At 38.4% G+C, this 15,958-nt stretch overlaps 1 protein-coding gene across 1 annotated transcript in view; it reads right to left on the minus strand.

Annotated features, from left to right (window-relative positions):
- Window positions 1-15,958, minus strand: part of LOC127625916 (ephrin type-B receptor 2-like) — a 209,039-nt gene that overhangs the window by 94,870 nt on the left and 98,211 nt on the right. The window lies entirely within an intron of this gene.

Raw genomic sequence — 15,958 nt, forward strand, 5'->3', positions numbered from 1 at the left:
CGTGGCCTGACTGAAAGATTTTCCGCTACACGATCATGGGTTGTGTAGTTATTTTCCACAAATTTTGCTATTAAACATAATTAAAAAAAAAAAGAAGTTGAAATAAAGCAGGCTGAAGGCTTCAACAGAAGTATATACAATCGATTAACAACCTCATTCAGTTTGAAAGGTTTATATGTTGTTGTTTAAAATTAATGTAATTTTACTTCCGGAACCAGAATGCTGCGCTCTATAGCATTAAGCAAATGAAACCCAGCATGAGATGTCTTGAGCACCCAGTTTAAATATGCGCAAGCACAAATTAGATTTGTGAGCAATGGCATAGGGGAACATTTTCAGTAAACTCCTTTAATTGCAACCCATACCTCATTCCTTCTTTGATTTTATTTACTGCTTTTTATGAATTTATGGTGTGATGTGAAAAATTATAATATAGGCTATTGAACAGTTTTACAGAATCATTTTGTAATTTGATTGCAGTAATAAGCTCAAGGCTGTTCACAGTAAACATCCTCAACTGCAAAGTTTGAAGTTCTTAAACTGTAAGAAAAAAGGGTCATTTCTACCTGTGGTGTATTTCAGAAGAAAGTGTAGTATAAGGATAGAACTTTAATACAGGCTATTGATCATGGAGTAATCTGACAGTTATCCCTGAAGGTGTGTTTCCCAGAGATTTCATCCCCCTAAATTTGACTGAGGACAGTTTTTAAGAATCTGCTCTTTTTCAAACTGAAATGTTAGTTTTAAGAAATCCTCGAGTTGCGCACAAGCAAATCCCAAAACAGTCCCTGTACGTTTAGATTGTAAGGATGAATCATGCATTGTGCTCAAACAAAGCTCTATAGACATGATGGCTGGGTGGTGACTGTATGTTAAACATAAACAAAGCAACAATCCTATCAATGAATCCAAAAGCAAACATTAGCATCTCAATAACTGTTCATGTGGCTTGGCAGCAATTTAAGTTAAGCTCTGTTTAACCTGCACTGTTTATAGCATTAGGACTAAATTGTTTTGGGCTTTTTCCTCTTTGGTCCCTTGCTCCCAAACCTTTTACAACACACTTCAAGCAACAAAATACTGTACGCTCAGGGAGATGGCTCTTTGGAGAGCACTCTCCAAGAGAAATGACCTACTGATATTAATGCAGCACATCACCCCAACACTGAGGCGTCCATTACGGATGATCCAGTCAAGAGGTGAACACATGCTCTTATCTTCTGCCCTTCAACCACTTTCTTGTTTAATCTTTAATCACCATAAGGGCGGGAGGGCTGTAGACATCATGTAGGGGCACCTTTTGTCAGCAACAGTTTCTTATTTTAGAATCCATTACTACTATGCAAGTTTATCCATGAAGGGAAGGGGCACATATGTCTTTGGCACAATGATAAGTATTTCTGAGGGTCACCTAACAGTAAATCTCACAAATAAATTTCCGATACCTATTTCTTCCCAAAATAAATACAGTTTTACAATAAGGGGCAATATTTGTCTGCTGGATTTGATTATCAGGGGCATGTTTTACCTTTACGAGGGTATAATTTATTCTGACCATTTAAAACAACTGTATCTCATCTGTTATATCAAATACATACATTTTATCAATTCATCATAACTGAGAATTTATACCATCTTACCCTAAGAATGAGTAACTAGGACTATAATAAATAAAATCTTAAGAACAATGTTACAAATGAAAAACAGAAGAATTCATTACAAGGGCAATATATATAGATTACAATTCTAAAGTATAATTGGTTGTGTTTAATTTATTTATATATATATATATATATATATATATATATATATATATATATATATATATATATATATTACGCACTGTCGACCAAAAGTTTGGAATAATGTACCGGAATTTGCTCTTATGAAAAGGAATTGGTCCTTGTATTCACCAAAGTGGCATTCAACTGATCACAAAATATAGTAAGGACATTAATAACATGAAAAATTACTATTACAAATTGAAAAAAAAATTCAACTACTTAAACTACTTCAAAGAGTTCTCATCAAAAAATCCTCCACGTGCAGCAATGACAGCTTTGCAGATCCTTGTTATTCTAGCTGTCAGTTTGTCCAGATATTCATGTGACATTTCACCCCACACTTCCTGTAGCACTTGACATAGATGTGGCTGTCTTGTTGGGCACATCTCACGCACCTTACAGTCTAGCTGATCCCACAAAAGCTCAATGGGGTAAAGATCCATAACTCTCTTTTCCAAATATCTGTTGTCCAATGTCTGTGTTTCTTTGCCCACTCTAACCTTTTCCTTTTGTGTTTCTGTTTCAAACGTGTCTATTTCATTGCAATTCATCCCATAAGGCCTGCACCCCTGAGTCTTCTCTTTACTGTTGTACATGAAACTGGTGTTGAGCGGGTAGAATTCAATGAAGCTGTCAGCTGAGTACATGTGAAGCGTCTATTTCTCAAACTACAGACTCTGATGTACTTATCCTCTTGTTTTGTTTTGTTGGAGTGGTGGTGGTGTAGTGGTCTAAACCACATAACTGGTAAACTGGTAATCAGAAGGACGCTGGTTCGATCCCCACAACCACCACCATTGTGTCCTTGAGCAAGGCACTTAACTCCAGGTTGCTCCGGGGGGATTGTCCCTGTAAGAAGGGCTCTGTAAGTCGCTTTGGATAAAAGCGTCTGCCAAATGCATAAATGTAAAATGTAAATGTAAATCTGGCCTTCCACATCTCTTTCTGTCCTTGTTAGAGCAGTTGTCCTTTGTCTTTGAAGACTGTACAGAAGTGTACACATTTGTATGAAATCTTAAGTTTTTGGCAATTTCAAGCATTGTATAGCCTTCATTCCCAATGATTGACTGACGAGTTTCTAGAGAAAGCTGTTTCTTTTTTGCCATTTTTTACTTAATTGACCATAAGACATGCCAGTCTATTGCATACTGTGGCAACCCAAAAACAAACTCAAAGACAATGTTAAGCTTAATTTAATGAATCAAATAGCTTTCAACTGTGTTTGATATAATGGCAAGTAATTTTCTAGTATGAAATTAGCAATTTAGCATGATTACTCATGGATAAGGAGTTGGAGTGATGGCTGCTGTCTAGATTTGCTCAAAAATTACTTTTTTCTAGTAGTGATGGTGCTGATTTTACATCAGTAATGTCCCGATTATCATCGGTAATGTCCTTTGTGATCAGTTGAATGCCACTTTGGTGAATTAAAGTATCAATTTCCTTCCAAAACAGCCAAATCTGTACATTATTCCAAACTTTTGGCAGCCAGTGTGTGTGTATATACAGTATATATATATATATATATATATATATATATATATATATCATTTATAAATTTCCCATACAGAGTACAAATGGTGGATTTGTATACAGTATTCTTTGCGTTTTGTTACTTTGGGCTGATTGAGTGACCATCCAGCCAATCACATGTGAGTTTCATGAGCCGAAACAAACCTTACGTAATAGGCTGTCAGTCAGACAGTCTAATCAATGCGGCTCCATTCATTTCTACAATGTTGCTTTCAACAATGCTCATTTATCCATGTTTTTTATTGCCATTGATGTTGATCTAAATTAATCATCTAGAGATGAGGAACACACAAATGGGTTTTATTATTGGCATATCAATCTTGATTAAATACTACATATATATTATATAATACAACACTTACAGTATATAATACTTATATATTAATACTGCACTGTAAGTGTTGTGTCTGTGCGAGCTGCCTAAAGAAAGCTGCCCCACTGAAACACTTTTCAAATGACTGTCTGTCTGTCTGTCTGTCTATCTATCTATCTATCTATCAATAGATTGATCAATCTATGATATTACAGTGATGAGAATGTGCATTACTTTCATCTTCGTCTTCTGATGTTTAGCGCCGATTACATCTTCTAGTGCTTCTTCATGACAGCAATGGCTCAAAAGTTAGTGTTGCCACCTTGTGGACCAACTATTTAGAGCAAATAATTCCAGTCGCATCTGATTTCTGCATGTTCAAAGACATGCAGTTTGAAAAATCATGCTGCACATGTTCAGTGTTCATGAACTCTGCTGATGACGAGATTTGCGTTGCTTGTGTGCGGACAGTCTGACAGAAGTACATTTGGCCTTTAGCCAACAATTACTTCTCTTTCAATTGTAATATATAAGACATTCCACCCAGGCCAATGTAGCTATAATTGAGTAATTTTTGTATTTCTGTGAATCTAACCTCTAATTAAAGTTCCCTTGACTCACTCACATGTGAAGTGCATATAACTGAATGACTCAAGACCTTAACAAATTGTGTAACAAGAACGCATAAGTGATTTTGTGAGGTCGTATGACAGAGGAGGAAACTAAACACCTTGTAGCCTATAGCCTTCGGTGTATGGCTGGAGGTCAACAGAGTGTGAACAACTGGAATCCTACTGCAAAGACAGTCGCAGCATGACACAGATAGCAGCCCTGGCCTCCCACTGGAATGAGATCCATCAATCAGAATCTTCTGAAAAGGCTTTAAGTGTAACAAATTCCTAGTCCTTCAATAACCTCAAATGTCACTCAAGGTTAAGGAATTGCAATTTATATTGGCTTGCATGTCAACTGAATTCATCCATCATCAGTCGCTGTCGTACCGGCACAACAGCTGTACTGCTATTTGAGCCTGATTTCTTCACCAGAATCGAATGGTATTTGTGGCAAAACATACCCTCTTTTCTCTAGACCCTTATTCCATATTTGCCAGTGGTGAGTAGACTTTTCAAAAGACATATGCCCTGTTTCTCTTCTCTGACCCATGGAGAACTGATACTGTATCCTGTTCAGGCCTTCCAGTTGCACATCTGTCAGAGTATGAATCAGAAGAGTTGAAAGAGAACTCTGGCATGCTTGCCGGAGTTCCCATGTATGATTGGAAAAAAATGTTTCGAATTTTGGCTTCAGAAGGGGATAAGAACCTCATCTCCGCTTAGGCCAAGTCTTAGGAAAGAAGAACCACATATGAGATCTCATTAATGTCTTAAATATTTATCCTCAACAAAAGTGAGATTAAAAGGGAAGCGAAATTAGATTTCTCCAGAGGTCTCCTGCTACTTAGATATTTGTCCTGAGAAAAAGACCCTGCAATCTCACGTCTCTCCTCTATAGTTATAGAAGAAATGTTAATACTGTGTTCAGATTTGCCAAGATACAAGGATCTGCAATCAAAAGTCAGACAACTCAATATTAACAAAATTATCTGAGCTTTGTTGTCTACATACATTTTATAGCAATTCTCTAATGGTGTATGTGGGTGATTCTTACTAAACATAGTCATATTTAACCCCAATCAATGTAAATATTGTGCATAGAGACAATAAAGCCTACATTAAAGGTGCGGTATGCGATTTTAGCCGTTCTACTATTTCTACAAATTGAGCCGTTGAATTGGCCACGCCCCCTCTTTCCAAAACCCCGCCGCACTCTAAAGATAACAAATGAGCTTTATTGACACCGAAATGAGCAGAAACGGTTGTCAAAAACAACAGTATCAAAATAGTACTTTCAGTTGACAACTGTTATGAGCAATATGCATAAAAATGGCATTATGCCTCTTATTAATTAGCTGCAACTTCAATACTCTGAGAACGTGCAAAATGATTGACAGGCAGAAAGTGTCATTGTCCGCGGCCCTCTGACATTTTTGGTTTGCTGTTTACAGATTTTAGAGTTGTCACAGATTCCGGTGAGATATATCAGGACACTTATTTCATTAATATCTTTCAGCGAGAAGTAAAATTTTGTGCATACTTTTCCATGAAAAAATCACTTACAGCACCGTTATGGACTATAAATATTTTTTGCATTGTGATATTATTTTTAGGACATTTTGCCCCTCTATTCTTGTCAGCGTAACATGTCCGAATATTTGTATTTTATTATTCCCATTGTTTTCAATGATGATTCTTATTACAGTATTACAGTAATAGAGATGTATAACAGTAAAAAAAGATGTTGTACAATATTTTCTTCATATATATATATATATATATATATGAGAGAGAGAGAGAGAGAGAGAGAGAGAGAGAGAGAGAGAGAGAGAGAGAGAGAGATTTTATTTTAATTTTTTTTTACAAATAATAATGACCATCCTTTTTCCTTTGTGGTAATGAGAATTTGGGTTTAAAATGTGCATAACTGTCATGAAAATAATGAAAAAATGAAAAAAATCATAAGCCCTTATAATAGGCTTCATTTTTATATGCAAAATATACTTGAGGAAAATAGGACCACGACATCTTCTTTTTATCTTTTTTGTTCTATTTTATGAGAAACATCTTGAATCATTACTGTGAACTCCACTGAGTACGAGAAACTTCTGAGCAAATTTCTTTTTGCTTCTGCACTGTTATGCTGGGAGAAAACCATTCCATCAGCATACACCTCTTCTCCATTAGATTTTTGAGCTTAGACAAACTTCTGAGACCTGAGACCATGTCCCGAAAGACAAGGCACGAGAAATCCCTCTAGTCGGGCAATGATCAGAGACCCCACAGAATAGTGATTACTGCCTCTGAAGATGGCCGCCAACAAGTCGAATCCCAGTGGAGATGTGAGCTAATGACTGGCTGCTCGGAGATACATGTGGAACAAGTTAACACATCATGCTCCCTGAGCTCTGAACCGTTCCCAGTCGTTTCAGTCTGGCGTTATCACTTTTAAGGGAGTGATGAATGTGCAGAGAGAAAAACGACAAGCGCTCTTCAATGGAGCAAGTGTGGGTGGGTGTGTGGGGGATATCTTTAGCTTCAGAAATGTTACATCTATTCTGCTTCAGAGAGGACGGAAAAAAAAAACACCTGGACAAGCTGAAATATCCATTACAGCTAGGCAACAAGAAATAAAAGTGGATCACTATTCCCCTGAGTCCCAGTAGGTGACTAGACAGTTCCTATGGTACTTGTGATCCTAATCCTTGGCTAGCGCAGAAGAATATTTACTTTCTGGCCACAAGCGACGAGTTGTGTGGACTCGAATTGTTGGTTTTACCGTGTGTCTGCTGTCACCAAGAGCATTTTGAGCTCTTTGTTATGCTCCCACTCGCAGTGCTGGCTCTAGAGTGAACAATTCAGTATGTGAGGGTTTAATTTCACTGCTTAAATGTTCTTTACTTTCCCAATTAGAGCTGGCAACAGCAGTTAGGAGCTCGGCCATAAAAACTTGCCATGGGTCACGTGTGGATTGAAGCTGTCTGAAAATGGCTGCAGGGAGGCCAAAATGAAAGCGCTCACTAGGTGAGGGACAAGGCTGAAAAGAAATATGAGAGGTTTGTATTACATTGTGGGCATGCTTATTTGAAATGTGTGTATGTATCTGTCAGTATGAGATAATGCAGAAAATTGTTGAAGGGTAAGTGCGGTACGAGCACACTTCAGTGAAACACTGTTAGAATCCATGAACGTGGGATTACATCAATGCTTTTTTTTTTTGCTGATTTTAAATCTTGCATCACAACTAAGTATAAAGGCCCTGATATACTTCCCAAGAAGTTCTTCTTCGTTTTTCATTCAGGGGTAAAAATTAGTTCTAAACAGCCGAGCAATGGTATACTATTTACGAACATACAGACACAGGTCACACCGCTGTGGGACAAGTTTAGAGGAGCATTTGAAGATGATGACACTACTTGTAGAACCTAAACTAATGTGCCATTAAAATGTGTTATCAGTGACTTTATACCTCATTCTATGAGTAGAATTCACATGAGGTCACTAAAAGAAGTTGTTATAACCACTCGATGATGATTTAAAGTAATATACAGGTCCTTCTCAAAAAATTAGCATATTGTGATAAAGTTCATTATTTTCCATAATGTAATGATAAAAATTTAACTTTCATATATTTTAGATTCATTGCACACCAACTGAAATATTACAGGTCTTTTATTGTTTTAATACTGATGATTTTGGCATACAGCTCATGAAAACCCAAAATTCTCAAAAAATTAGCATATCATGAAAAGGGTCTCTAAACGAGCTAGAAACCTAATCATCTGAATCAACTAATTAACTCTAAACACCTGCAAAAGATTCCTGAGGCTTTTAAAAACTCCCAGCCTGTTTCATTACTCAAAACCGCAATCATGGGTAAGACTGCCGACCTGACTGCTGTCCAGAAGGCCATCATTGACACCCTCAAGCAAGAGGGTAAGACACAGAAAGAAATTTCTGAACAAATAGGCTGTTCCCAGAGTGCTGTATCAAGGCACCTCAGTGGGAAGTCTGTGGGAAGGAAAAAGTGTGGCAAAAAACGCTGCACAACGAGAAGAGGTGACCGGACCCTGAGGTAGATTGTGGAGAAGGACCGATTCCAGACCTTGGGGGACCTGCGGAAGCAGTGGACTGAGTCTGGAGTAGAAACATCCAGAGCCACTGTGCACAGGCACCAGAAACAGCGGCAGAAGCGCCTGACCTGGGCTACAGAGAAGCAGCACTGGACTGTTGCTCAGTGGTCCAAAGTACTTTTTCGGATGAAAGCAAATTTTGCATGTCATTCGGAAATCAAGGTGCCAGAGTCTGGAGGAAGACTGGGGAGAAGGAAATGCCAAAATGCCTGAAGTCCAGTGTCAAGTACCCACAGTCAGTGATGGTCTGGGGTGCCATGTCAGCTGCTGGTGTTGGTCCACTCTGTTTTATCAAGGGCAGGGTCAATGCAGCTAGCTATCAGGAGATTTTGGAGCACTTCATGCTTCCATCTGCTGAAAAGCTTTATGGAGATGAAGATTTCATTTTTCAGCACGACCTGGCACCTGCTCACAGTGCCAAAACCACTGGTAAATGGTTTACTGACCATGGTATTACTGTGCTCAATTGGCCTGCCAACTCTCCTGACCTGAACCCCATAGAGAATCTGTGGGATATTGTGAAGAGAAAGTTGAGAGACGCAAGACCCAACACTCTGGATGAGCTTAAGGCCGCTATCGAAGCATCCTGGGCCTCCATAACACCTCAGCAGTGCCACAGGCTGATTGCCTCCATGCCACGCCGCATTGAAGCAGTCATTTCTGCAAAAGGATTCCCGACCAAGTATTGAGTGCATAACTGAACATAATTATTTGAAGGTTGACTTTTTTGTATTAAAAACACTTCTTTTATTGGTCGGATGAAATATGCTAATTTTTTGAGATAGGAATTTTGGGTTTTCATGAGCTGTATGCCAAAATCATCAGTATTAAAACAATAAAAGACCTGAAATATTTCAGTTGGTGTGCAATGAATCTAAAATATATGAAAGTTTAATTTTTATCATTACATTATGGAAAATAATGAACTTTATCACAATATGCTAATTTTTTGAGGAGGACCTGTATATGCAGTAGAAAATGTTTAATTTGTCTTGTTTAGATATAGAAATTCATGACGCTAATGTGCATATGTGCCGATTACACTCTGTTATTATAATTTATGATAACACTGATACATCTGCAACGATAGGTTTATAAAAGTGTCTTAATATTCAGAATACAGACAAAAGAATTATGATAGAGGCATATCCTACTTGTTTAAATGGCCGATGTGTGAATGGCTTTTGCTGCAGATGGCACATGAGTGAATCGGCACTTGAGAGTATTTGAGTTGATTTGATTCATTTTGTAGACTAATTAAACAAAACATTTTTTGCATGACATGGTCTTGCACTCCGGTGTGTTCATGTTCAATAATGACATTTCAATTTGATAATTTCAATGAACCGGTTCAAAACTCTGATTCAAAGGTTTATTTGCGTCATCACTTCACATTTTACTTGCTTTAAAATATTTAAGTAAAAAATATTGGAAATATCTAGGAAAAATACCCTGAGCTAACTGTTTTCTTCTGGCTTAAAATGTTTGACTGTACTATATTCAATGGTTGTTTTGCTCAAAATATTCTTCTGATCGAAAAAAAAAAAAAAAAAAATCAGTCTTTTTAAAGATAAAAATATTGAGATATCATTATTTAAACATGTTGCCCAGACCTATTGTCAACTTGAAAAAGGCATTTATTAATCAATCCTCGTGCAAATTAATTGAAATGCTGATATAGGCATGCTTCAAGGTGATATGCAGTTTCAAAAAAGCACACAATTGCCTCTAGCACGCGGTAGCCTGCTTGCACCTGTCTCGGCAGTTCACGTAACACGGTCAGTGCGTTGCGTTTTTATATGGGACCCCTTGTGTCACTTCATTCGACACAACGTCGAGTGAGTGACAGAAGGGTAAAAGTCATGGTTACTGTTGTAACCTCCGTTTCCCGAGGGAAGGAACGAGACATTGTGTCCCAACTGCCACAGCACTAAACCCAACGGCCGTACCTTATTTTCGGCTCCTCAGTGCAAAATCCTGACTGGCACTCGCTGCCCCGCTTCCCTTTATACCCGTATGTCCGGGGTGGGGCATGCACATTCTGTCTACCAACTTGACATTGGCCTTTTCTCAGGTTCAGAGGTATGTTTGGCGTCCCAGGGTGACCTCTTGTGTCACTTCATTTGAAACAACGTCTCGTTCCTTCCCTCGGGGAACGGAGGTTACAACAGTAACCATGACGTTTTTTTGTTGTTAAAAACCAAGTGGTGGCGTAGTGGGCTAGAGCAAATAACTGGTAATCAGAAGGTCGCTGATTTGATCCCCACAGCCACCACCATGGCCTTGAGCAAGGCACTTAACTCCAGGTTGCTCCGTGGGATTGTCCCTGTAATAAGTGCACTGTAAATCTGCAAATGCATAAATGTAAATGTAAATCTGTTTAAGTTTGAAACATAATTTCCAAAGTATGTGGTTATGGAGAGCGCTTTCGAAAGTCTCTGTTTTCGGTGGAGAAAAATGCCATTCTAGCATGGACAACAGGCGTAAATGTGGCAAAATAAATGCTTTTTATAAAGAAAGCCAATTAGTGTGGACATAGCCAAGAACACATTGAATAGAAACCGCAACAGTCAGTCTCTGTGGAAAAAGTAATTTAGTCTCAATACTTCAATGTTTACTTAAAAAAAATGCTTTTGTTTTTGTTCTATAACATGTCATGACAGATGTCCTGTGAAGTATTAAAACCAAACATTAATTTCTATAGAGGGTTGGTCAATTGAGGAGAGGTCTCTACAAAGCCCTTTATTTGATCAAGGATGGCTGAAAGAAGATGACGGGACAAATGTTTATTTTGCTTCATATTTTGCACTGAGCTCCTGGGATTGAAGATTGGCCCAATTAGAGCTATCATTAAAAGCAGATGCACCATGGGAAATAAAAGGAGCCACGGTGGTGTCTTGGCCCCATGATGATTTCTTCTCTAAAGCCTTGTCCACATGAAAGATAGCCAGGATCATGAATTTAGAGGGATACTACTGTTCTTGTTTACTGTCAGCATCTTTCACTGTCCTTTACTCCTCCCCTCAACCTCCTATTTCATGTCATCATGGTTGTTTTCAGTTTTTTTTTCCAAGACTTGCTGTAAGATTACAGTAAAGCCAAGTGCCTAAATCTTCTGGCAATGAATTCATGAAATTCAAGCCTGAAGTTGTGGTGGGAAGGAAGAGATAGGTTGCAAAATATTCATAGCATTGTTATTTATGTTTTGTCCTGCCACAAAGCCATCTATTCTAGCATTTTACTATCGACAGCTTTTAGGGATTTCCTATGTGAAGGGGGTGTTCTTAAATGTGGATGCCATAATGCTGATATAGAAATAAACATATTTCACTTTGACAGACACTACGCTTAATCATTGCTGGTTCATAAATAAATTGTGGATCTGGATTGCCCAACCGCATTCCTGTGGAACATATGAACGATGTTTACCACTGTGAAACCTGCTTGCTTTCTTTCATCAGTAACGTGACGAGGAAGGCCTGGCTATTCCTTACAGACATGCATTTATGATAACTTCTTAACAGGTGGAGAGTCTGCACTCTATCAGCTTTTCCAAAGCAAGCACTTCGTCTTTCATCTACAATGCTATGTAGCTTAATGTACCTTCGCCAACATCTCAAACTGCACAACTGTGCCGAATCCCCCAGTGCTGCTGCATTTGATTGTGTTTATCTATCATTTGATAGATGTTTATGCACATTGGCTGTGCATCGTAGTATATTCAACATGTTCTCTGCTCTCTACATTAAGCAATGAATTCCCAAACTTTGTACTTAAACCAGTATTCTGTGGAATTGGGCAATCAATTCCACAGAATAAAATTAGGAAAACTATGAATATTGTTTTTAGGAGCTCTTAAACTTTAACATGTCTCCAATTATGAGGATTCTGCTTCCATTTCAAACTAAACACATTAGATCAGTTTCAAACCCTAGTAAGCTGCCTCCATAAGTTGTATTTTAAGGCATCACTCCAGATACAAAAGCTCTTCCAAAATGTACAGTAGGTAGCTTAATTATACTGCCTATGAAGACACTCTGTTTTCGCAAAATTATAACACCCATCTACACCAGACGCAAATGGTGCGCCACACCACGACAAAAGAAAATCGCTCCCATTATAATCAATGAATGTTCTTTTCAGGGTATAAGGTAGCACCAAATGTACGAGTTTGGTGAAAAAAATTATCAAGAGAACAAATCAAGAGAAATTGTGATTATAAATGTATAACTTTCATATCCAAATATATTCAAATCCATTCAGTACTGAAAAATATCAATTAAAATAGTTTAAAGTGATAGAAAACTGGCTATTTTCCCCAAAAATATGCATACTATGCACATTTATGCTCATTAGATTATCATTATTAATCGGTTAGTCTTGCGTTACCTTTATAGAAAAAAATGTATTGCGAGTCGAACCTGCATATGTAGTGCATTCCAAACAGGCCACTTATGCCATATAGCCATATAGGCTCCATTTCAGTTAGGATGCTGCCTATGTAGGGAGTGAGGCAGCTAACATGATATTGGAAAAGACCCATTTAATGAACAAGACCTTGTGTGTCTCAAGAGGGTGCACGGTCTTATGCAGCTCTAAACGAAATCAGATCTTTTTATTAAGTGCATTTCTGCTAAATGGAACTTGGCTTGCTTCATTTATTTCCAGCACCTCCCTGGGAGGAAATATAATATTGTTAGTAAAATGATTTCAATTCACTGACAAAAAGCCAAAGCCATCGCAAGCATAAATAAATTGGTGTGTTGTCAATATTTTGACAGACGTCATGTCGAAGAATAATTAGCTGTTGAAAGCATTTCTGAAGACATAATTGAAACATGCGTAATTACATGCTCTGTCATAGTGAGGTGTTGGAATAAAGTGTTTGCAGGGTTTAAACGGAGCAGTGAGACAGATCTTTCATCTGCAGATCTTATGATTTCTTTATGACCTCCAGCAACCCACAATGTAAGAAGATACTACAGCATCTCTGTGCAAACATATTTCACAAATCAATTCATTACGCCCAACTCTCTGCTGTTAGAAATTCCCTTTTTCTTGCATTAACCCATCCCCCGACCACAGACCTGACATTGTCTCACGCAGAGGTATCATCTTTCCTCTGCCAGAGAGAAATGGCTGAATTAATTGAAGGCAGACCCTGATCAAAACCATGTATAATGCAGGCAACCACCATCAATAATCTTTTTTCATCTAAAATTATTTTATATTGTTTTCTATTAACTTTTTTCTTTCAGCTATATCCTTGGGTCTCATAACTTTTAAATGTCCTAATAAAATACAGCGCATTCAACTGCCATGCCACCACGGCATTCTTATGCAGAGCATCCTATACTTAAAGCAGTCCCCCAACCCCAAGTGAGTGTAAGATTGGCTAGGACAGGACCATCCATGGAACGATGACAACACATGTTCCCTGGCATCAGGAGGTGTTAGCCAAATTCTCCCGCGGCTCTGAAGACGTTGCAGAAGATGATGGGTGATGCAGAATGACTTACCTGAATAAAAACGGCCCAGATTTTTGAAAGTAAATGTATCGCCCTCTTGAGTACTAAGGTTTGTTGCTGCCACAGTGATGCAAAAACGCACATCATGTAGGTTCAACCAGACCGCACTTTGGCACTGTGTTGGTCAAGGACTCTGTATATACATGCTTGAGTAAAGTATGCAAGTATGCAAGCCAAACAAGAATGCTTGGCCAACCCATTGCAAACAGGGGTGGGAAAAAGCATGAATGTGGCGATATGATATTATATTAATATCAGGGTTACAATACGATAATATTGCAATTCTTTATGTTTAGTGTACAGTTATTAAAAACTATTGCAATCTTTTGCTCACTTGTTTCTCATTCATCATTGGACTGTTGTAGAATGTAGTCGACTTTAATCTGAGGGGCATATTCACTAGGAATGAATTGTGCCCGCTAAAAGCACCGGTTGTTTGCACAAGCTACCTGCGTGCCCAATTCACTAAAGGAATTATGCCGATCAGACAGCAGCGCAAACACGGCCACAAAATCGCTGCTGAACACAATTTGCAAACGCAATTCTGGTCTTGCACACCAATTCTGTGCGCAATATAGATCTGACCTGGATCATCTCTTAAAAATGCAGAACGTGCACTTGAGGACACCACACATAAATGCCAGGTTATAACACTCTTCAACATCAATTGATGAGGATTTGATTAATTACTGCTGAAATGATTGTTTGAAAATATTCGTAAACATCCCTTTAAAATAAAATTCATTTTACCGCCTACTTTCATTTGGCAGTAGCAGCACGATGTTAATTGCCCAAGGCAAACTGCACGGAGTTTTGTGAATGAAGTGCAATCTTTAATGAGCCTATTTTACAAAGAAAGGAGGTGTGTTTGCACTGAAAGGAATGACAATGAATTGATTGAAATATTGAAGACGTAGTGCAATTTCAGTGCTGATTGTGCCTGCTAAATGTGATTGTGGGTATTAGTGGTGCAACTGTTTAGTGAATCTGCCCCTGAGTGTGCATTGACGTAATGCTACAATAATTTTACCTTCACACAGAATAGCTCTCAATGGTGGCCACAAAATGTACTGAGCAATAAAATATTGCATATCAAATATTCATATTTCACCCCTCCTAACTGTAATTTCGTAGCACCATTGTATTGTGGCTGGCATTTCTGAACACAAAAAGGCATGCAAGTAGCTAGAAGCATGTGCGTTCATGTTCTTGCATACATGTTTAACATTATTTAGCTCATGGGATTATAAATGGCGAGGATTGGACAGGGACAAACTATATTAGATTAGCACTCTATCACCCAGAAAATCTTCCTGATTTGCAATCAGTTTCTGTTGTTGTGCAATATTACGAAATAATGCTCAATGCATTAATATTCCCTAATACTTTATGAATATGAGCTAAATGCTCAGTGATTAGGATCATTATTTTCTCAGTTAGGAGTAACCCTCTTTGTCAGGAAAACAAATAAGAACGGTTTTATTAAGCTTGTGAGCTTCTCCAATAGTTGCTCACAATGTAACTGTTTTTAAATCCAGCTGTTTACAAAGATACCTTAGTTTAAGCAGACCCTTGGAATATTAAAACCCAAAGTATTTAGTAAATTACACGTGGGTCAAAAACAACCAAATGTGTATAATTATGTAGGCTCTCCAATTTGGAGTACACTGGTCCACGATTTTTTTTATAGGCAGGTGCTCCTGACAGAAGATTGTGACCATCCTCATTAACTGTTATTGAATGCATATCGGTAGAGCGCCGCCCTGCTAGTGCCTGCAATGAGCGGCTATTATCACAGCTCATCCAGCTCGAGACGGGGAGCCGGAGTGGTAATTACAGACAGGCTTATGAAGAGGTTGAGCGAGTGTATGTGTGTGTGTTCGTCTGTCTGTGTAAGTGAGTGAGTGGGTGCGTGTGTGGAAAAGAAAAAGAGGGGGGGTGTCTGAAACACAGGTGGGCGTTTTATTGTGTCGTCTGTGTCAGCAAGGAGCCTTTCTGCAGGCTGGCGTTGCCGTGGGAACAGGACCCGCCGTCGGGCAAAACGAGAGCTCCG

The sequence above is a fragment of the Xyrauchen texanus genome, chromosome 32, assembly GCF_025860055.1.
Source record: "Xyrauchen texanus isolate HMW12.3.18 chromosome 32, RBS_HiC_50CHRs, whole genome shotgun sequence".
In the NCBI taxonomy this organism is placed as follows: Eukaryota; Metazoa; Chordata; class Actinopteri; order Cypriniformes; family Catostomidae; genus Xyrauchen; species Xyrauchen texanus.